Raw genomic sequence first — 23,366 nt, forward strand, 5'->3', positions numbered from 1 at the left:
ATCTATCCTATTAGTTCCATCCCTCTAGAGAACCCTGACTAATACGGATAGTTTGGACATTTAAAACATTAATTTTTTCAATCCGTGACACATGATGTTTTTCCATTTATTTGTGTCTTCTTCCATTTTTTTATAGTTTTTGCTTTATAGTTTTAGTGTACAGATCTTTTACCTCCTTTGTTAAATTTCTAATTATTTTATTCTTTTTGATGATTTTTAAATGGAATTGACTTTATTTCTTTTTCAAGTATTTCATTGTTGATATGAAGAGGAATTACTGATATTTGTGTATTGGTTTTGTACTCTGGAACTTTGCTGAATTTATTTTTTAATTTGAATCAATTTTTATGAAGTCTTAGTGGTTTCTACATATAGAAATATGTAATCTGCAACTGGAGGTAATTTTAATTTTTTCCTTCTGGTTTATATATCTTTTATTTTTGTTTCTTTTCTAATTGCTCCTGCTAGGATGGGTACACTGTTTAACAAAAGTGGCAAGAACGGGCTTTCTAGTATTGTAGTGAAGCATACAAGACAAACTTTCAGTTTTACTCCGTTGATTATGATATGATGGCCTTCAGTGTGTTGAGATAAGTTTCTTCTCTGCCTATTTTGTTGAAAGTTTTTATTATGAATAGATGTTGAATTTTATCAAATACTGTTTCTGCAACTATTGAGATCGTCATGTAATTTGTGTCTTTCATTCTGTTAATATGGTGTATTACACTGATTAATTTGAATATGTTGAAACAATATTGCATCCCAGGGATAAATATTACTTGGTCATGGTGCATAATATTTTCTGTTGTGCTGTTGGATTCAGTTTCCTCAAATTTTATTGTGCATGTTTATATCTATGTTTTTTGTGGTGTCTTTGTTCAGCATTGTTATTCGTGTGATGTTGGCTTCAAAAAATGGCTTTGAAAATGTTCTCTTTTTTTCTGTTTTTTGGAAGAGTTTAACATGAATTGCTATTCATTCTTTGAGTATTTAGTAGAATTCACCTATGAAAGTATTTGGCCTCGGGCTTCTCTTTGTTGGAAAGGTTCTGATTCCTGCTTCCTTATTGGTTTTGGTCGGCTCAGGCTTTCTGTTTCTTCTTGATTCACTCTTGGTAGGTTGCATATTTCTAAGAGTGTATTCATTTTTCACAGGTTATCCAATTCATTGGCATATAATTTTTTGTAATAATCCCATGATCTTTTTCATTTCTGAGGCATCTATCGTATTGCATCTTCTTTCATTTCTGATTGTATTTGAGTCTTTTCTCTCCTTTAGTTAAGCTAAAAGGGTCCCTCGATTTTAGATACAGGGGCTTGCTGTGTTGCCCAGGCTGGTGTGCAGTGGCATGATCATAGAACATAGTTTACTACAACTTCGAACTGCTGGGCTCAAACCGTCCTCCTACCTCAGTCTCCCAAAGCATCGTGACTACAGGCATGAACCACCATGCCTGGCCTCTATTTCCTTTCTATTCTCTATTTGATTTACTTCTGCTCCGATCTTTATTATTTACTTTTTCTTTGGACTAATTTTCGCCTTAATCTGTTCCTCTTTTTCTTTTATTTTTATTTTTTTCTTTTTTTTTCAGAGCTTCGCTCTGTTACCTGGGCTGGAGTGCAGTAGCAGATATAGGCTCACTGCAACCTCTGCCTCCAGGGTTCAAGCGATTCTCCTGCATCAGCCTCCAGAGTGGCTGGGACTACAGGCGCACACCACCACGCTCGGCTAATTTTTTTCGTATTCTTAGTAGAGATGGGGTTTCACCGTGTTAGCCAGGATGGTCTCAATCTCCTGACCTTGTGATCCACCCACCTCGGCCTCTCAAAGTGCTGGGATAACAGGCGTGAGCCACCGCGCCCAGCCCTGTTCCTCTTTTTCTGGTTCCTATAAGTATAAAGTTGAATTGCACATCTGAGATTTTTCTTCTCTTTCTCTCTTTCTTTCTCCTTCTTTCTTTCTTTCTTTCTTTCTTTCTTTCTTTCTTTCTTCTTTCTTTCTTTCTTTCTTTCTTCTTTCTTTCTTTCTCTCTCTCTCTCTGTCTCTCTCTCTCTTTCTTTCCTTCCTTCCTTCCTTCCTTCCTTCCTTCCTTCCTTCCCTTTCTTCCTTCCTTCCTTCCTTCTTTTTGGAGTTTCACTCTTGTTGCCCAGGCTGGAGTGCAATGGCATGATCTCGGCTCACCGCAGCCTCCGCCTCCCAGGTTCAAGTGATTCTCTTGCCTCAGCCTCCCGAGTAGCTGGCATTACAGGCATGTGTCACCATGCCCAGCTAATTTTGTCTTTTTAGTAGAGACGGGGTTCCTCCATGTTGGTGAGATTGGTCTGGAACTCCCGACCTCAGATGATCCACATGCCTCGGCCTCCCAAAGTGTTGGGATTACAGGCGTGAGCCACCGCACCCAGCCGATTTCTTCTTTTTTTAATGTCAGTGTTCATCATTGTAAACCGTCCTCTTAATACTGGTTTTGCTGCATCTAATAAGTTTCTATTGTTGTGTTTTCATTTTAATTTGTCTTATTTTTAAAATTTCCTTATGATTTATTCTTTGACCCAATGGCTGTTCAAGAGTGTGTTGTTTAGTTTCCACAAATTTGTAAATTTGATTTTCTTGCTGTTATTGATTACTAATTTCATTCCATCATAGTCAGAAAGGATACTTGGCATATTTTGACCTTCTTATATATAAGAATGTATAAAGTGAACATGGAGCATTCTCAGAATATATCACACTAGGTCTCTTGGGTGGAAATTTCTATATATGTCTACTAGTTCCATTTGGTCTAATATGTAGTTCCCAACCAATGTTTTCTTATTAGTTTTCCTGCTATTATTTTTTGAACATAATAATAGTAGCTGTTAAATCTATGAAGAATAATGGAAATAAAATATTTTATTTTGATTTAATTTATTCCTTTTCTAATGTTCTCTTTTTTGTTTATATAGATCTGAGTTTCTGACCTATATTATTTTTCTTCTTTCTGAAGATTTTCTTGTCACATTTTTTGCAAGGTAGGTCTACTGGTGACAAATTCTGTCAGTGTTTGTTTGTGTGAGAAAGTCTTTATTGCTCCTTCACTTTTGAAGAATAACTTCTCTTGATAAAGAATTAGAAATTTGTTGCGGGGTGGGGGTGACGTGTATCAACATTTCACTTCAGTCTTTTCTTGCTTCCATGGTTTCTGAGAAGTCTCATAGAATTCTTACCTTTGTTCCTCTATCAGTAAAGTTTGCTTTTCTTCTGGCTTCTTTAATGATTTGCTCTTGGTCTTTGATTTTCTGAAGTTTGAATATATGTCTAGGTTTAGTTTCTCTGGAGTTTGCTCTCTCTCTGTTACTATCGTTATTTTATTATTATAATTTATTCTTGTTGGTGTCCTCTGAACTTCTTGAATCTGTGGTTTTGTGTCTAATTTTAATGTAATTTTTCTACATTTCTTGATCATTTGTTTCTGTCTTTTACATTCTTTTTTTCTCTTTGCATTATCGTTTAAGAAATTTTTCTTGCTATTCCTTCAGGCTCCCTGATTCTTTCCTACCCTGTGTCCAGTCTATTTAGCTCAGCAAAGGTATTCTTTCTTTCTGTTACAATGATTTCGATTTCTAGTATTTCTTTTTATTCTTTTGTAGAGTTTCCATCTCTCTGTTTACATCACCCATCTTTTTTTTTTTGCAAGCCATACTCATTTTTTATTAGAACCCTTAGCCTATTAGTCATAGTTGTTTTAAATTACCACTGTGAAGATCTAACATCTCTGTCATATCTGAACCTGGTGCTAATTCTTGCTGTGTCTCTTCCAACTGTGGTGTGTTGGGTTTTTGGGGTTTTTTTTTTTTTTTTTTTGGCCTTTGATTATACTTTGCAAATTTTTGTTGAAAGAAGTACATGATGTGCTGGGCAAAAGGAACTGAGGTAAATAGGTGTTTAGTGAGATTTTCTGTTTATATGGATAGGAGTTTGATTGTGTTTACTATTTGCTTTAGCTACAGGTGTCAGAAGCCTAAATTTCCTCTGGTGTTCTTCACTTTCTCTCCCCTATTTTATGGGAGTCTTATGTCAATGTATACATGTGTGGAGACATTCTATAATCCTATGATCAGGTTTCAGTCCTTTAATGAGTCTCTGTCCCTCACAAGTGCTCCTCATAATTTTTGCCCCCTTGAATGTGACAGGAAGGCTAAAACTTACTGGAGTTGGTTATTTCCCTTCTGGTTGGTTGGGTTCTGACAAAATCCATCAGTTAGGTTATGGTAAAATAGATTTTCCTCAAGGCAGAGCTTTTTGCTGTTCTGGAAGTATTCAGAATGGCCACTTGTCCCCTCACTCTGCAGATTTTCACTGTGAGAACCTGGTAGGGCTCCTGAAGGTAAAACTTACAAAAGTATCTCTCCTAGGTAGCTCTCCTAAGACTGAGCCTCCCTGGTGTTTTTAACACTTACACTTGCCTACACTGGGCCTCCAGGAATTTGGCAATTACAATTTAGGTATTCTTACCCTAGAACTTGTTTCTATGGGGGTTTCTATTACAGGGCTTCTACTCTTGTATGTTGTTATTCCCTTTAGCTACCTGTATGTATCTCCAATTTGAGGGGCAGTAGTTTCCCCTGTGACCTTCGTTGTTTGCCAGATTTAGGAAGAGTTGTTGATTTTCAACTTGTTCAGCATTTTTTTTATTTTGTTTTTTGGTTAGGTGAGTGATGACTTGCAAACTCTTTACATGCCAGACTGGAAACTGGAAGTCCTCCTCAGATTTAACTGCTAAGAAATTTAGTACTTCCTTTGAGAAAGTCTTTGGTGTTTATTTTAGAAAGAGTAGGGTGTTCTCAGCTAAACATTTTTTTTTAACCAACTGAAGAACAAAGCCAAATTTTTGTGGATTGAACAACTGAATTCCTCTTTTTGAAAAGCCTGTTGCACAGTGACACTATACCTGCTTTATCCAATTTTACTTTATCTTTTTAAATTTTTTTTTTTTATAAAGATATGGTCTCACTCTGTCACCCAGGCTGGAGTGCAGTGGCATGATCATAGCCCACTGCAGCCTCAAACTCCTGGTTTCAAGCAGTCCTCCCACCTCAGCCTCTCAAGAAGCTGGGACTGGCTGGGTACTGTGGCTCACGCCTGTAATCCCAGCATTTTGGGAGGCCAAAACAGGTGGATCACTTGAGGTCAGGAGTTAGAGACCAGCCTGGCCAACATAGTGAAACCCCATGTCTACTAAAAAACACAGAAAATTAGCCAGGTGTGGTGGTGAGTGCCTGTGATCCCAGCTACTCAGGAGACTGAGGCATGAGAATTCCTTGAACCCGCAAAGCGGAGGTTGCAGTGAGCTGAATGAGCTCAGATCGCGCCATTGCATTCCAGCCTGGGCAACAAGAGCAAAACTCCATCAAAAAAAAAAAAAAAAGGAAGAAGAAGCTGGGACTACAGACACATACCACCATAAAAATTTTATATTTATTACAAGATTTATATTTAGTTTATATTGATGCATACATTTGTGCAAGCTGCCTCAATTTCAAAAATTAAAACTATAGGTTTATACATTATATTTTGTTACTAGTTAACAGAAAGGGCTGAATTCTATGCAAGGAGCAAAAGGGAGGAAAAACGTGTATTTTTCCCTTGAGGGTCTCAGTTTTAATCTTAGGTTTGTTCATCTAACTGACATCACCCAGTTCAAATCACTTCTCCACAACTCAGTTTTTTCACCTACAAAATGAGAAGTTAAAGTTGGAAAGGACCTTATAAATCTTTTCTGGAATTCTCTCACCTTCATTTAAATGGATGTTTCACAAAAGACAAAGAAACAAGGAAAAATCACCAAACTTCCACTATATATGTGATTTCTACCACACTACAACATTGCTTATGGGAAAAATTGTACCTATTAACTCTTAATTCAAGCCTATACTCAAGGAATGTAACTTTCACTACAGAAACTCAGATTATACGTTCTACCTTTTTTAAAAAAAAATGGGATAACATATACAACAGATCTTTTGTGTTCTTTTATCACCTAAGATTTTCTCTGCAGTTCTCTGAATTTCTAAATAGAAAATTCAATTGTATACCTTAAATTGTTGGGAATGAATGAATATAATCATTCAACTAGGATTATTAAGGATTGAACATGAAGTATGTGTGTGGAGGAAGTTGTGGAGGCAGAAAAAAAAATATTTCACCCAATTAGTACCTTAAACTTTATAAATATTAGTGCATTTGATTAATACAAGTAATGTATGGAATAGCCATTCTGTGTTGTATTCAGTATGGAAATATTTGAAAGCAGCCTCTGTTTTTGTTTTTCCACATTGTTCCTTTTCTCACTTGAGAAATTTCTGGGTCACTAAGGGAAAAGCACTTGGGTCTAATTCAACTTCTAGATGGTTAAACAATATCAGAAATGCCAAACTGTTGAACCTCAACTCAACTTAAAAACTGTGCCCTGCGCACTCAGTAAGCTAATGGTCTGCTTCACTCTTTTCTCTACCAGATTGCCCCTTTGCCTTTTCATTCCTTTATAAAGCAAATTTCTTCCAGGTGAACACCCCAGCAAGGGCAGGCATGGAGAGTGGCCTCATCTAGTAAGGTGACACAGTTAATCACCTTTGACAATATTCATTTGTGGCTGAAGTGAAGCATTTCCAGATCAGAAATGACATTTTTATATTATAGTGCTATTAACACCTACATCCACAAATGCAGAGATTTTGCCCAAGAATGCTAAAATTCACTTCAAAATAAATTATTTGACACCTAGATTGGTTAATGCCTGGTCAAATATTAACATAGACTTTTCAGGGCACATATAAATATGAACAATGTTGTACAAAGCTTTCTTAAAGTAGTATGAAGAAAAGAAGGTAGGAATAACCAAGTAGTAAAAAGGTTGGGAGTATTTGCTTCATTGTCAGTACTGGATGATATAGGTACAAATATTAATGTTCTTGCCGCTTCCTTCATGCTCATGAGGAGGACACACAAATAGATAACTCTAGCCTACCCACAAACAGATGCTTAGTGCTAGAAGAATACTGCAAAGTATTGTGATGGAGGATGAAACAAGGATACAGCCTGCTAAGGAGTTCATGTAATGCTTCTTAGAGGAGGAGGACTCTGGGCTGGATGATGAAGAACAAGTAATAGCCATCCAAGTGAAGAAGTGAGAGTGGTGCATTTAAGTGTGGGGAAATGCACAGAGAACAATAGAAATAGAATCAGTAGAGTAGTTGAAGTAGTCCAAGAAGTAAAACAGAGTGAGATATGAGGCTGAAATAAAAAGTAAGAACAGGGTCTTAGAAAGCTTGGTATATTGGTCGGGTGCAGTGGCTCACACCTGTAATCCCAGCACTTTGGGAGGCCAAAGCAGGCAGATCATGAGGTCAGGAGTTCGAGACTAGCCTGGCCAACATGGTGAAACCCCGTCTCTACTACAAATACAAAAATCAGCTGGGCGTGGTGGCGGGCACCTGTAATCCCAGCTACTGGGGAGACTGAGGCAGGAGAATCGCTTGAACCTGGCAGGTGGAGGTTGCAGAGCCGAGATCGAACCATTGCACTATAGCCTGGTGACAGAGCGAGACTCTGTCTCAAAAAAAAGAAAAAAAAGAAGAAGAAAGAAAGCTTGGTATATCACATTCAGATGCTCAGAATTTATCCTGTAAAGCATGAGGTTTATGCAGTTTGAAAGAGAAGAATGATTACCAATGAAATTCTGTATGTCCCAAGGGAGACTGCCAAACTCTGATCACTGATCTTACCTCCAAAATAATAGGATTATAAGAAAGCTTGCAGATAACTTTTAATTCCTCCTTGCTTTTAACAGATGAAGAAACTGACACTTAGAGAAAGGTGAAAGTGATTTGTTTTAGGTCACATGGCAGAACTGTGGAAAATGTATGGTTAAAATTAAAATATCAAAAATCTCAGCATAGGATTATTCTCATGCAAATTAGATCCTTCTCCAGATCTAGTCAAATCTAATTTAGTGCTACAGTACCTTCCAACTCAATATAAGGTTATCATTTTCTAATTTAAAATAAGACGAAACTTAGGAAGTTAGCCGAACAGTTTGGAAGTTATTATTTGGAAGAATCAGCAGCATTCATGTCATAATTCACCAGTTCAGAATGTTAAATATCTAGCAAGAAGCCAAATTGGACGTCAGAAGAATTCTGTTCTGTCTGCTAACTAAATAGGTTATTATAGGTAATAACCTTTTGCCTCAGTGTTTTAATCTATAAAATGGAATTAAGTCTAGACTATCAACACTATTCACCTGCATAGAGAGTGTAAGAATAACATATGATAATAGATGTGGAACTGTATGTTTAAAACTGAGTTTTTCCCTTCCTGTGTCCATGAGTTCTCATTGTTCAATTTCCACCTATGAGGGAGAACATGTGGTGTTTGGTTTTCTGTCCTTGCGATAGTTTGCTGAGAATGATGGTTTCCAGCTTCATCCATGTTCCTACAAAGGACATGAACTCATCATTTTTTATGGCTGCATAGTATTCCATGGTGTATTATGTGCCACATTTTCTTAATCCAGTCTATCATTGTTGGACATTTGGGTTGCTTCCAAGTCTTTGCTATTGTGAATAGTGCCACAATAAACATACATGTGCATATGTCTTTATGGGGAGGGGGGAGGGATAGACAGAGGAGATATACCTAATGTTAAATGATGAGTTACTGGGTGCAGCACACTAACATGGCACATGTATACATATGTAACAAACCTGCACGTTGTGCACATGTACCCTAAAACTTAAAGTATAATTAAAAAAAAAACAAACCAAAAAAACCTGAGTTTTTCATGTCAGTGTTTCCCATATGGTGCATAACCCACTAGGACTACACAAGATGATTTTAGGTGGTAAGGGAAAAAATAAGCAAGTGATTACATTGCCTCTCAGCTCCAAATCCACTCTTCTTTGCCTTGATGTATTTTCTCAGCTTGACCAAGTAAATATTTCTCCCTTGACAGGTGGTGCAATACTGGGCTTTGTCAATAGAGGATGTGAGAGAAATGTGGGAAGGTGCAGAAAGAACAAAGCGCTTGTCATCTTTGTTCCTGTATTTTCCTTCCTCTTGTGGCTCTCAGTGGTGTGCAGGACATTTAGTGGCATTCAATGTTTAATCAGTTTCTTAGGCCTCTTCTTTTGGCTAGCTCCAGTTCACTGACATCTTAGATGGTGGCTTCCTGTGCATAAGCTCTTCCCCAAGTCATGTCAAACCTTTCCCCCTTCCAGAGAGCTGCATTCAAGGACAGAATCTCAGCACTGGGAGCTAGGGCTCTTCAAGTTGCATTCACTTCTTGAGTTCTCCCTCAGCCCTGGAGGTAGCAGCTTTTCCCTCTAGCTGCTGTGTCCCTATTTCTTAGAAAGTTTTTTTTTTAATCTTGTTTAGTAGTTAACCACTTTTACTAGTTAATACCTTTTTATATTAATTTTTCTCCGGTTGAAATTGCTTGTGTGATTTCTGTCTTCTGACTGGTCTTTGAATAATACAGAATATATATTATTTAATATTTTAAAACTATTTAATATGTTGATTACAATTTATGATTACTATGAAATTATAATTGACTCAAATTTATTATTTTGTGGTAGAAATATAAAGTTTTCACCTCACGACAACTCACTTTTTAAATGTAAAGAAATGACTTACGTATAATATTATGTAAATAAGAGTAAAGGTAGCTCAAAAATATGGCAAATTCATAGCTGTTCTATAAATGACTAGAGTTGAGGAAAGTCTAAACTGTTTAATAAGCAAAATACTTAAGACATTTAACAATAGTTCTTATATTTCTAAATTATGTCCCTTATTAAACAGTTACATAGAATGTACTGTCAATTTATGTGCATAATCTTATTTTGGTCTTACAACAACACTGAAAAGTTATTTTATTCCCCATTGTATGTATAAAATGAAAATTAGATTTAGATAAATTAAGTAAATTGCCCAGATAAGGTACCTAGTAAATGGTAGATATGCAACTCAAACCCTAATCTGATGTCAACGTCTGTGCATACTGTTTGTAACGGCAAAATACTGAAAATAAGCTGCAGGTCCCAATACACTAGGGGTTGGTTAAATTGTTCACCAAAAACAATAGAATGATAATTAACAAAAATAAATGATGAGTTATTAACTGTGTATTGACCTTAAAATATAACCATGATGTATTATGAGTTGGAAATATAAAAACAGAATAAGTTAGAGTTGTATGTATTGAATGATCCTAATTTTGTAAAACAAAATGATGCATATGCACGTACATGTGTACATATAATTATGTTTATGAAAGTCTGGGAAAAACAAAGAAGGCTGTGCATCAGATTCTTAGAGCTGGGATTTTTGAAGTGGAAGGATGGAATTTCCTTTTTACTGAAATATATGTAAGACTGTGAGTGACTTTTACTTTCTCTTTAGCTTTTTTCAGTAATTTTTGAGTGAATTTTGAAGGACATTGTGTTCTTACAACTATGCCGATTGTCTATTTTGCCTAATTCTCCAGTAAAAAGAAACTTAGCAGATGCTTTCACTGAAGGCAGCAGTGGAAGATCAGAAGAAGTAATTCCTTGAGTGCAGTATCATCAAAATGCCCAGAATGATGAGTGTTTCCTCTGTCAATTTCCCATGCCAAGCATATTCTGGTCTCTAAAGCTGGTTAATCTGGATGAGTGGATTTCTCACCATATAGATATTGGCTAAGCAAGTTTGACTTATGGAGTCTTCTCTCAAAATATAGATTTTCCCTGTTAACTTCTACCATGAAGAGCTCAGCTAGATTTATAGAAGTTACAGATTCTAGGCCGGTCACGGTGGCTCACGCCTGTAATCCCAGCACTTTGGGAGGCCGAGGCAGGCGGATCACGATGTCAAGAGATCGAGACCATCCTGGCCAACATGGTGAAACCCTGTCTCTACTAAAAATACAAAAATTAGCTGGCATGGTGGCACGCGCCCTGTAGTCCCAGCTACTCAGGAGGCTGAGGCAGGAGAATCGCTTGAACCTGGGAGGCGGAGGTTGCGGTGAGCCGAGATCACACCACCGCACTCCAGCCTGGAGACAGAGCGAGACTTCATATAAAAAAGAAAAGAAAAGAAAAGAAGTTATAGATTCTAAACATGAAGAGTGAAAAGAATGGCATAGTGTTTTAATCACCTTCCAACTACTCCATTGGTGAGGGGAGGATTCCCTCCTCAGGGTTATAGAGATGGTTAAACATAAGACACCCTACACTGGACAGATGAAATTACTAGTGTATTGGCCGCATGTTCTCACTTATAGGTGGGAATTGAACAATGGGAACACTTGGACACAGGAAGGGGAACATCACACACCGGGGCGTGTTGTAGGGTGGGGGGAGGGGGGAGGGATAGTATTAGGAGATATACCTAATGTAAATGACGAGTTAATGGGTGCAGCACACCAACATGGCACATGTATATATATGTAACTAACCTGCACGTTGTGCACATGTACCCTAGAACTTAAAGTATAATACAAATATATATATATATAAAATAAATTATTAATGTATTGGTTACATGTACTCACAGTCTGCAAGAGAGGGAGACTGCATGCCCTGTGGGGCTACATGGATTGCACAAGGGAACAGAGTGCACAACCAGAGGATATGGGAGGCAGACTTTGTAGTACCAAAAGGAGGAGGTGCCCTCTAGTTCCTGTAGGAAAAATGTGATTGGCTTATTTCAGTAGTTCCATGAGCCAACAAAAAAACGTAAAACTTGCTACTCCAAGACTGTTCTTGATCCTTTGACAGTAGGATTGTTTGGCTAAGGGACCTTATTCCCAGGAGCAAAGTGGAGAAGTGAACCTGTGGTTAGGCCATTTGAGGCCCTTTTGAGTTCATCAGCTGTCAAAGCAGTACATAATTGTAGACCTTAATTGTAGCTTTTACATCACACGTGGACAACGGTTAAACTACAGTTTAACCCTAAAGGAGTTGGATTCAAACAGGGCACACTTAGAATGTGTGACTGAACTAAAATTCCAGTACAGTACACCGTCTTATCCATGGTTTCTCTTTTTGTGATTTCAGTTACTGGTGATCAACCCAAGGTCCAAATATATTAAATGAAAATTCTGGAAATAAATAATTCATTCATAAGCTTTAAATTGTGGGCCAGGCACGGTGGCTCACACCTGTAATCCCAGCACTTTGGGAGGCTGAGGCGAGTGGATCACCTGAGGTTGACAGTTTGAGACCAGCCTGATCAACATGGAGAAACCCCGTCTCTGCTAACAATACAAAATTAGCCAGGCACGGTGACCCATGCCTGTAATCCCAGCTACTCGGGAGGCTGAGGCAGGAGAATCACTTGAAGCTAGGAGGCGGAGGTTGCATTGAGCCAAGATCATGCCATTGCACTCCAGCCTGGGCAACAAGAGCAAAACTCCGTCTCAAAAAAAAAAAAAAAAAAAAAAAAATGTATACCACTCTGAGTAACATGATGAAATCTTGCATGGTCCTGTCCAATCCTGCCCAAGACATAAGTCATTTCGTTGTCCAGTGTGTCTACATTGTACACACCACCAACCTGTTAGTCACTTAGTAACTATCTCTATACTGCAGTGCTTATGCTGTAGTAACCCTTATTTTTACCTAACAATGGCCCCAAGGTACAAGAGTACTAACATGGCATATTGTTATAGCTTTTCTATTTTATGATATTAGTTATTATTGTTATCTCTTACTGTACCTAATTTATAAATTAAACTTTATCATAGGTATCTATATGGAAAAACATCATATATAAAGGGTTCAGTATTCTCTGTAGCTTCAGTGATCCACAGGGGTTTGGAACTTATCCCCCGAGCATAAAGGGACTATTGTACGTTTCTAAATCCAGCAGGTTATTTATTCTAGGAGTTGTGTGGCAGTGTTTGCTTTTTGTCTTAAAATGTATTTGTTGACTTTGTAGAATAATATCACATATATCATAGAAAAAAAGCACTTTATTTATTTCCATCAGCTTCCATAAATTGCTCTCAACTTCACACCAAAAAATTAATTTCTGTCCTTGGATTAGAACTTAAGCTGTTTAAACTAGGAGATCCTTTATAAAAATAAAAAACAACAGTGGCTTTTATATCATCTGGCATTTTAAATAACGAACTTAAAAATTATTTTATTACAGCACCCATAAAAACATGAGCATGGGCATTATAATTAATCTACAGCTGGGCCAAGAAACAAACATCTGCACAGGGAACGGATTGTGCAAATAAGTACATTCTATTAAAAAGCCAGACAGATAGTAACTTGTGGATTTAACTACCAAGGCACTGTAGGAAAAGCATATTTTCAGTAATAACCAGAAACACAAGTCATAAAAGTTTGTAACTAACGAAACCAACTCAGTTTGATAAACATAAATTAGATAAATAACCCAGGAAGTACTTTTTTTTTTTTTTTTTCCGAGACGGAGTTTTGCTCTTGTTGTCCAGGCTGGAGTTCAATGGCATTATCTTGGCTCTCTGCAACCTCCACCTCCCAGGTTCAAGTGATTCTCCTGCCTCAGCCTCCCGAGTAGCCGGGATTACAGGCACCCACCACTACGCCTGGCTAATTTTTTGTATTTTTTGTAGAGACGAGGTTTCACCATGTTGGTCAGGCTGGTCTCGAACTCCTGATCTCAGGTGATCCAACTGCCTTGGCCTCTCAGGAAGTACTTTTAAAGGACAGTATGTAAGAATTTGTTAAGAAAAAAGAATTTGTTAATCCTTCAGGGGCCATAAGATAGGCTTTGCAATGGACAGGTTGCTTTCTATCATCTGCCGGCTGTGTGACTGACCTCTTACAAGCTTGATCTCTGTAAGACTCTATTGACTCCTCAGGAAAATGGGAATAATCAAACTTTTTCATATGTTTGCTGGAAAGAGTAAATAAGATTCTGCATAGCAAGGGTCTGGCAGAACCCTGGGTATACAATGAATTCTCAGTGAATATCAGTGTCATTGTTCACGTGCACTAGCAATAGTTTGACCCTTAGAAAAGCAGGCAAATTATATGTGATCCAAATGGTTCCCGAGTTATTCAGATTGATTACCTATAAATTGAACTCTTCCTAAACCCTACATAGGAATCACTTGGAAAACCTATTAAAATGCAGTGCTCTTGATCCAAAATTCTTGGATTCTGAATCAGCATATGAGCCCATGACTAATAGAGCCCATGAATCTACCTTTTAAAAAGCAACTACTTCAAGTAATTCCTAGGTACACCTTACGACACATTTGTATTTTCATCCCAAATAAGCAGATGTTTCCCAACTGCCTCCTTCACATTACCAGGATACTTAAACATAAGCACTAGTTACACTAGCTATGTTTTAGTGAGTAAGAAGCAGAAAAGAAAAAGGCACAGAAATAATATTTGTGTTACAGATACATTCAGTAAAATATGTTGTCTGGAAGGAAAAGTTGCTGAAAGGTTTCTGTAGGGATACAACAAGACTCGTATAAAATATGTCCGTAGTCCTTTTGGGGGATATCACAAGATTATTTTCTAGTCGTTGCCAGGATCCTGCTTCAGAGCAATCGTCACTCCCTAACAGCCTCCAGGAATGGAATGGCCTGATTCGTTAAGGAATGGACGTCTGTTCAGATTTCAATACCCCTAGGGAATATAAGAAAAAAAATTACTGAGTGTATTTTGATTGTGTAACTCCAGTGGATATAGAAACTCTACTAAATTCAGAGATCAGTGCCTTGTAAACATTGAGTCACAACTGGAATTCTGAAGAATGAATAGGGGAAAAAAAGAGCTGGAGAGCAATGCACCCCACTGTAAACTACTTGTGAGTGATGCAGGAGGCTTGGAGCATCTGAGGAAGGAACGAGAAGCTGTTCAAAGGGAAGATCCCAGTAGAATGTGTGTGTGTGCACATGTGTGTGCGTGTATGCTAGAGAACTACTCCATATCACCTTGCATCTGCCTCCTTTAAGGATGCAGCTATTACTACTACCCTAGGTGCTCATCTGATTCCCATGATGATCCTAAGGTTCAGGCGTTACTGTCCCAACTCTAGAAAACGAAACTGAGATTCAGAAAGTAACCCCCCTAAAGTCACCTAACTAGAAAGTGTCAGAAATGGAATTGGGACTTGTCTGTGTTAGGACACGACTGTATTATTTCAAACATGCCACGTTATCTTAGAAGAAAAATAAGCAAGGATATAAAAAAGCCCCAAGCCCTTCCTTTCCTCATGCCCACTAAAATAAAAGTGTGGACAGTGTATAAAACAAAATGGAGCATGCCGGGGAAGTAAGATATGCCAGCTACATAATTTAAAACCATGGCAATAATAATCTTCCTCCCTCGGTTTTCTTCCATTCCTTCCACAAGGTATTCAATCAGTAATTGCCATACATCAGTCACTCTGCTACAAACTGTGTAGAGAATGGTGCTTCTCTGAATTCTTGTTTCATGCTCTCCTGGATTCACTGTACTCCAGATATGCTACTTTACTTACTTTCCCTCAAATACATCATCAGTTTTTGACCACTTTCCCATGTGCTAAGGCCCTTTTGCTTTACAATTTTGTTTTTTTAGAAATGGGGTCTCAGTCTGTTGTCCAGGCTGGAGTGTACTGGAGCAATCACAGCTCATTGCAGCCATGAATTCCTGGGCTCCAGTGATCCTCCTTCCTTGACCTCCCAAAAGCTGGGATTATAGGTATGAACCCTTGTGCCTGGCAAAGACCCTTATATATTTAGTCTTATTTTATTCTCAGACTTATCCTATGATCCTCTAATTTCTCTTAATATCACAGAGAAAGTATTTGGTACATCAAAGATTCTTGACTTTCCTGGGGACAATCCAAGCAAATAAGGTGGAGGCAAAGGAGGGAAGCTATGCTTTCAGATTTTGTAAAACAAAATTGGGGGTAGCAATGGTTATTTGAAATCTTGTAACTCTTAAGCAGTGATGCCCTACGGCCCCTTTAGCCTTCAGCACAAATAAGCTTTGACTCCTCCAGCACGTGTTAAATTGATAATCATGGTTTATAACTATCTTCAGCCTGTAGCAAATTGCTGCCACTATTTTCTGTTTCTATCCCAAGGCATTATGAGATGAGTACTTAAACACATACACAGACATACCTATATATTATTTGTAAAATAATGTATATCCCCTTTATCCCCAAAGCAATCTGCAGTTAGTAGTGGCATGTCGTGCTTTACTCCAGACGACTAAAATTATACCATACTAAACCCTCCAAATGATTTGATAAATCTGGTAGAGGCAGCCCAAAAGAATGAGTATTATTGTGTCATAAATGGCCCATTAGATGGATTCCGGTGAGCAGAGAGCTTTAAAAGGCATAAATTAGGGGAATGAATTGGACTTCCCTTATGGAGTAACTCAGTGGCATTGCCAATTCCGCATGAAGCAGCCCAAACACTGCTATTCTAAGGGATGATGGCCCCAGTGACGAATTAAGTGCACATCAGGGGAGAGATGCGGCACTCCCCACTTAATGGTTTCATTTCTCTGAAGTTGCTGGAGGTGGCCAGTACAGGACAGGCAGGGCAACCTCCCAAATATCAAGTCTCACATTGCTTTGTTGTTTAATTACGTATGCATAAATGCCAAGTGGTCTATAAAACATGAGCCTCTGACTTTTAATTGGGTGTTTTCCTGTTTCACTATCCCCTGCTGTTCCCTCTCATGTCTCTAAGCTGCTCTTTTACTCCTCTATTTATAGGAGAGACATTCCCAGGCCTCACGGGGCTCTGCTCCCCTTTCCTGCAGCTAGTTGCAATTATGTGAACACACAGGTCATCTTGTTGCCATGTGCTTATTTTCAAAGGAAACCCTGAAATGACTCCTTGATGGAACTTATTGGAATCCAAAATAAATCACCTTTTACTTGGGCACGGTAAACATAAAACTTCAAGGAAAACAACAAAAAAAACCCTAACTCCAAAAAAATCAATAGATCCTTATATATTAGTTTTATTAGTGACCTTGTCAGGGTAAAATAACTTTCGTTTTCTCTGGCACTGAACACGCTATTTTATGGGCAGAACAAAATGGCCTTTATTTTCACCTTTCAGGGGCCGGAGGGCACATGGCTGCATAGAGGAGAGAAGAAATGCACTATATACCCCTCTATCCAGGCAGCTGGCAGATCCTCCCTTGCTTCAAGGCAGTCATTGCCTCCATGGTGTTTTCAGCCCAGGGCTAAGATAAATGACTATGTTCATTTCATGATGGATATTGCTTTCCTACCAGGTAAACTTATCTGAAAATTACCCTGAATTAGTAAATACTTACTGAGCATTTACTACATTCTAACCATGATACTAAGCACTTCATATGCATTATCTTTATTGCAGTTATCATTTCTTCACATTTTTCTATATTTGTTTATAATCTGCCTCCTCTAACCAGATTATAGGCTCCAATGGGTCAAGGGCTTTGTCTATTTTGTTTATTGGTGTATTACCAGGTCATTGAGCAGTTTCTAGCTATAATAAATAAACAATAAACATTTATTAAATAAATGCATTATTTAATCAGTATGAAAAGCAAAAGCTCTATGCTATGCTCTGGTTGTTTGTGTCGTGCCCAAAATTCAGATGTTAAAATCCTAACCTTCAAGGTAATGGTATTAGGAGTTGGGGTTCTTGAGAGGTAATTAGATCATGAGGGCTCCCTCATGATGGAGATTAGTGCCCTTATAAAAAAGAACACAAAAAGCTAGCTAACACCTTCCATTGTGTGAGGTCTCAGAGAGAAGGTGCTATCTTATTGTGTCCCCTTATTGAAGTTAGGAAGCTCTCAAAAGTTACAATATTTCTATAATCATATGTTTCTTACAGTAACATTGTATTTGGACACCCCTTCATTTCTACTTATATTTAATACAAAAGAAAGTTCATAAACGTACATAATAAAATGTTAGGCATTTACATAGTTAAGGAAACATGTCTTTACCAGACACTGAATCTGCTGGTGCCTTGATTTTGGACTTCCCTGATTCCAGAACTGTAAGAAATAAATGTTTGCTGTTTATAAATCACCCAGTTTATGATATTGTTATAGCAGCCTGAACAGACGAAGACACACTGCAAAGACACATAACTTCCTCCAGGCTATATAGGTAGTGAGATTCAGGATTTGAACTAATGCTGTCAAACTTCAGAATCCGTGCCCCCTTTTACATTCCAGTGATAACTAGTGTATTGGCTTTAGGCTCACAGATAAGACTGTCATGTATAATCGAGTAACAGAGAAATTCCACTACTCGTATGTCTATGAATCACAATTTTGAGCAATGTGGTCTGTTACTCTAGAAAGCAAAGCATTCCACTCTAAGATTCTTCTCAATTATACTCACAGTTTCTATGTGTATGTGAAAACTGGTGGGGGGTGATGGAAGGAAAGAGAAAAGAGAGTGTAGGAGAAATACGGAGATAAAAGGGAAAGTGAAGGGAGAAGCAAAAGGTGAGGGAAAAAGAGAGAGATAAACAGAGGGAAAAGAAGCATATTTTGGTTTTGAAGATTTATTCCTCTCCTGAGAAATCTGAACCTCTCCTCTGTGTCGTTCAGTCTCTGTAAACGGTTGAGTGGTGTAGATTGTTGTGAATCTATTAGCAGTGATTTGCAGCAGACCAATTTAGAGGCCACTTAGGCATGAAAACACTGAGCAAGAAATTGTATACCTAATGAAACAATATCAGTGATAGCATATTTAAATGAACAGTATCAGTAATAGCATATTCTGAATGTTTCGTTAAGTCTGAATTGTCAGAATCAGATCACTGCTGCTTAATAGATTTTACCTTCTTTAACAAGTGTTTCCATATTGGTCATATCGTGTCTCTTTATTGAAGTTAGGAAGCTCTCAGAAGTTACAATTCCTTATAATCATATGGTTTTTATAGTAACATTGTATTGGGGCATCTTTCTTCATTTCTACTTATATTTAATACAAAAACAAGTGTATAAAAAATCCAACATATGTTCCTGTGGCAAGAGTGTGCATAATAAAATTTTAGACATTTACATATTTAAATTAAAATACCTTTAAAATAAAGTTGCCAGTTCAATCTAGTTTTATATTCCGGAGAACATGATATAGGAAAAGTAATGCTATCAACCAATAATAGGTGCACTTTCATTTCAAGATCATCAAGTAATAATATTAGACCTTCAGAGACTGTAATAAGAACACTTTCATATTCTTGGGAACATGTTTCACATTTTTATTGACTGCATTCAAGCTGTCTTTCTGGATTATTCTTAGGTTTATATGAAAAGAAGGGGAAATATTGAGAGCAGTTTTCACAAGAGTCAATCAGTGGAAAAAATCAATCACCTGGGCTGTCCACGAAGGAGATTCTATGTACTCTTCAAAATAATTTCGTAATGGCTCCATGCCTGTTTGCATAGAGCCCAATTATCTATCTTATGCTCCCCAGTACAAATGCTGACAAATGAGGCAAAAAGGTCTTAATACCTGACATTAGTCTGCAACTGTGCCAGTTGCTTTATTTTCATTGCACTTGATCTCATTGAATGCTCACAAAATTACTGCAAGGAAGGTGTACATTTCACAGAAGGAGGAATAGCTTATCAAGGCAAAAACTGTAAAAGTGGTAGAATTAAAGCCCAGATCTCTGACTTCACAGTTTTGGTGCTCTTAATGATGTCACACTGCAAATGGCCTTCAAGCAGATTCTCTGCAGCATCCTGCTTGTCCTCTGCTTGTTGCAGAGTGGAATTTTAGATAAGCTAGGTCTGTGTTAGAATGTATCCACATAAGCTAGGCCACTGAATTATTTAAGTGATTTTTTTTAAGAAGTGCTTCATATAGAAGGCAGTTTGATGTCCTGAATGTCATGGACACATTTTAGTAAATCACAGGTTGATTTTGTAAGGTACATTAATCAACAGAAGACCTTTTACTTGCCAGAAAAAGCTTTTAAAACATAGCATGTTTTCTTGGACAAGAGAAAAAATATGCAAGAGTAATATTCCTATGCTGGTTGCAACTAGAGCTACAAAAGCTCAAAAGTTGAGGTTAGGAAAAGATTTTTGGCTCCACTGCCTTGTCTCCTTAGGTCTTTTTATTTCTGTTCTTTCTCCTAAAGATGGCATCATCCTCCAAAAGTTCAACTATATATTATAGTCCCCTGCCTCCTGCTGAGCTCCTGGCAATATTTCTAACATTTGAGGGGGCTCTCTTTGCTTCTTCTTTGGGTCTCTCATATATGATACTCTACATTCAAGTTCTTCTTCCCTCCAAACCATCACTTTCCCTCCAAACCAGCTTGTTATCTGTTTTCCTACTTTATAATAAAACCCAGACTTGAAATATTGAATCCGTCTTTCATCTTACAGTGGGAATTGGTAGAAGTACTGAATTCCACAGTGTAACACAGCTGACCACATGGAAGAGATTCTGCAAGCAACACAAAAGTTAGCCTTGAGTAAGTTGTACTAAAAAAGATTCATATTGGGCATTTTAGTTTTCTCTTCTCCCTCCACCCCCTGTTATTTTAGAGCTATGATTCTTAGAGATGAAACCTTAGAGATCAGAATTCTTTCTTACAGAAATTCTTTTAGGTTGGTGATCTTAATTCCATTTTTTAATATAAGCAAACTAAGGCTTAGTGCTATTAGATAACTGTAAAAATGGCATGGCTAACCAGTGGTGGGATTCAAACATCTTATAATTTTTATTAATGACTTAATATGACCAATCTGAGTTTTCTAAAAATATGCGTAACTACTGCATATCTCTATTCAATGAAAACAATGTACTTTATAATTTGTATTTAAATGCAAATGTGCCTAGAAGTGGTAAATTTTAGTAGTATTTTGAAGATAGAGTCAGCATGACTTGCTGATATATTGGATATAGGGCATGAGAAAAAATGATGAGTGAAAAATAATTTCAATATTTTGACCTTGTCAACCTAGACAACAAACAGAAAGAGGCTCTATAAAAGGAAAGATGTTTATCTGGGAGTAATGCATCACAATGGCAATATGCACGTGATAGTAAACTATGTGCATAGTTAAGGGTGTAAAAGAATACAAAGATTTTTAAAGGTCAAAATGAGGAAGATTACATAATTGTTCTGGAATAATTATCCTTCAATAACAAGGGTGACACGAGTCTGAGGTTGAACAGGCAGCTGCTGGGAGGATACCCTTGCAGAAGTATTTTTGGTGAAAGATTGCAATGGTCTTTTTGCCAGGTTGTGTTTTTTGCAGTCTTTCGTGACAGTTTTTGTTCTCCGGCATATAAGCCCGACAACACTCACTTCATGGCCTTTCCTGGCTCTATTTGTCAGGGTTTTCTTAACATTAGTGCCTACATTTTTAATCTGACAACTTTCACAACCTCGACAACTAAGAAGGATGATTGCCATTGCTGTGATTAGGAGGGCTATAGGTGGGGCAGGTTTAGGGAAAATTTCAGGAGTTCATTATACAATATGCTGAATCTTCAATGTCTCTTAGACATTCAAATGGTGATTTTGAGTAGGCAGTTGAATCCATGAATCTGGAGTTTAGGAGAGAGGCCTTTACTGGAGAAAAATGAGAGTTTTTAGATATGGAATTTTAAAGCAATAGACTAGATGAGCTCATCCAGGGAGTAAGTACAGATAAAAAAGAGAAGCTAACCAAGGATAGAGCATTGAACATTTCAACATGGAGCTGAGAACAGAAATAGGAACCATCAAAGAAGGCAGAGAAAGAGAGGCAGTGAGGGGAGAGGAATACCAAGGATATTTGGGGTTCTGTGAGCCAAGGGATAAGATTTCATCAAGGAGGAAGGAGCGTCTGCGTAAAATGCCAGTGGTGAGTCAGGCGGAAACGTGGATTTTCCATTGGATTTAGTAACATGGCAGTCGTGCATATGCGTTGGAGGGTAAAGGGAGAATTGCAGGGGTAGAATGGATAGAAAACCTGTAGAAAAATCTATAGTCAAACATACATAAAGTATCTATTGTTTCTTAAATAAGACTTTAAATATTTTATTTTGCTTCACTCAAGCTACATAATTAGTTCAAACTTGAGTGAATTACAATGGACCTTGAGCAAGAACAAAAATAAAAGAGAGAAACAGAAACAAATATAATATGTCTAAATAGCATAATCTGGCTTTGTTTAGTTTTGCTCTGGAAAAGTATTTTAATGTAAGAATATCACATTTTAGGGTAAATGTTATAAAAAGTGGAATATCAACCTAATATGCTATTTTCTCTACAGTATATCAAATAAAATTATATCTGAGATTTGTGATATTTTGATTAGATTTTTCAAGTTGCATTCAGGTCCTTTTTCAGAGAGCAAATAATTTTCATTCTTTATGTTGGTTTAGGGAATAAATCAGCTTTAAGTGTTCTGAGAAGTTTCAAGCAGGATCAAAGCAAAAGTTGATTATACTTTTAGCTAAAGAACTTGCTGAACCTGGAGGGCTCAGTGACATTATTACATGGACGTGAGCGTGGATTGTAAAGTGCTAATTCTAAAACAAAGACACAGCTTACCATGTTTCATAACCTTTAGGATTATTTCACAACCACAATGTAGAATATATTTTATTTGGTGTGGTGGGTTATACTATCTCTGGTGGACCAAGAATTCTATTGAAAATCTAGCCTCATAAGATAGCCCTTCTTTGGACATGACCTGGAATTCACTTTTAACTAAGCCAAGGACAATAAGAGTTAGTGCTCCCTAAGTGTACTTGCTTATCATTGCTTAGCATATTAGATTGAAATGCACAATGTGTGAATCATAGGGTGAATATGTGCTCAAGAAGTATCCAAACAGGTCAAATATTCAACTAAAATAGTTCCATACCTATAATTACTGTTGAGTCTCATTCACTAAATACTCTTAATTTTCATTATAACTTAAGATAATTTAAATATAATACAAATATTTAGTGAGAACATAAAGTTGAAAGCACAATAGAGTTTTATTTTAGACTCTTGAGGGCAAGCAAAATATACCTACTTGTCCTTATATAAGTAAAAGGTATTTTATTATAAGAGTTTGATTGGTTAGGATCTTAAGACACGTCTAAAAGTAGGTCTCGGGAATGAATTGAAATCAGATACTTGGACGCCAGCAGAAAAGTTTTTCTCATCTTTTTGCATATTGGTTTTATTTTTGTTTCTTGTTGGAAACTGACATTTGCTGTTTTTCAGATTTCATGGTAGAACATGCATTACATTATATTTCCAGTTTTGTATCTTCTCTCCCTAAGAGAACAGAGAGACGAGGCTGGAATATCTTAATCCTATTGCCAAGCTCCCCAAGAAGAGATTCTGGCTCAGTATGGTACAGGTACTC

The sequence above is a fragment of the Gorilla gorilla genome, chromosome 18 (genome assembly GCF_029281585.2).
Source record: "Gorilla gorilla gorilla isolate KB3781 chromosome 18, NHGRI_mGorGor1-v2.1_pri, whole genome shotgun sequence".
NCBI classification, from domain to species: Eukaryota; Metazoa; Chordata; class Mammalia; order Primates; family Hominidae; genus Gorilla; species Gorilla gorilla.